Genomic DNA, 625 nt, shown 5'->3' with positions numbered 1-625 from the left:
AGATAATCACCTTCACTCTCACTGCCTCACACTCAGAACTGAACCAGAACCAGAACTGAACCAGAACCAGAACTGAACCAGAAACACAACCAGAACTGAACCAGAACCAGAACTGAACCAAAACCAGAACTGAACCAGAACCAGAACTGAACCAGAACCAGAACTGAACCAGAACCAGAACTGAACCAGAACTCCTTTTAAAGAAACACACACAGACACAGCAGGAGGTCAAAGTTCAGGCAAATTTATTAGACTTGGTCAAACAGTCATATAATCAAAACAACTGTCCAACCGGCCAATGGGAAGGGAGCATGGTTACCATGGCAACATTTAAAGTGACAGAGTGACAATTTAACGTCTCAGATATTGTTAGCACTCCTCATTCAAATCAATGGGCAGTGTTAGCTTTGAGCTAACTGAGACCATGGATCCATCAGCTGGATGTTTGCATAGATTCTGATTGGACCACAGTGCAACATGGCAGAGACTCGGACCAATAAGGTAACAGCAAAGGGGCGGAGCATGACAACCGTTAACCATGTGACACGGAGCGAGGAAACAGCAGAGGGAGGGAACAGCAGAGGGAGGGAACAGCAGAGGGAGGGAACAGCAGATTGATCTTATT

The 625-nt window shown here is 45.8% G+C and overlaps 1 protein-coding gene across 2 annotated transcripts in view; it reads right to left on the bottom strand.

The window, feature by feature from the left end:
• Nucleotides 1-233: 233 nt before the first annotated feature.
• Nucleotides 234-625, bottom strand: part of phf19 (PHD finger protein 19) — an 11,973-nt gene continuing 11,581 nt past the window's right edge. For both annotated transcript variants that reach the window (XM_015369015.1, XM_015369014.1), the window contains exon 15: nt 234-614. The gene's annotated coding sequence lies outside the window, so the exon portion shown is untranslated. The remainder of the gene's footprint in view (nt 615-625) is intronic.

This window comes from Cyprinodon variegatus, unplaced genomic scaffold (genome assembly GCF_000732505.1).
Source record: "Cyprinodon variegatus isolate N-32 unplaced genomic scaffold, C_variegatus-1.0 Scaffold2358, whole genome shotgun sequence".
NCBI classification, from domain to species: Eukaryota; Metazoa; Chordata; class Actinopteri; order Cyprinodontiformes; family Cyprinodontidae; genus Cyprinodon; species Cyprinodon variegatus.
The sequence above is the reverse complement of the archived record's forward strand: the minus strand, read 5'-3'. Positions and strand labels throughout refer to the sequence as shown.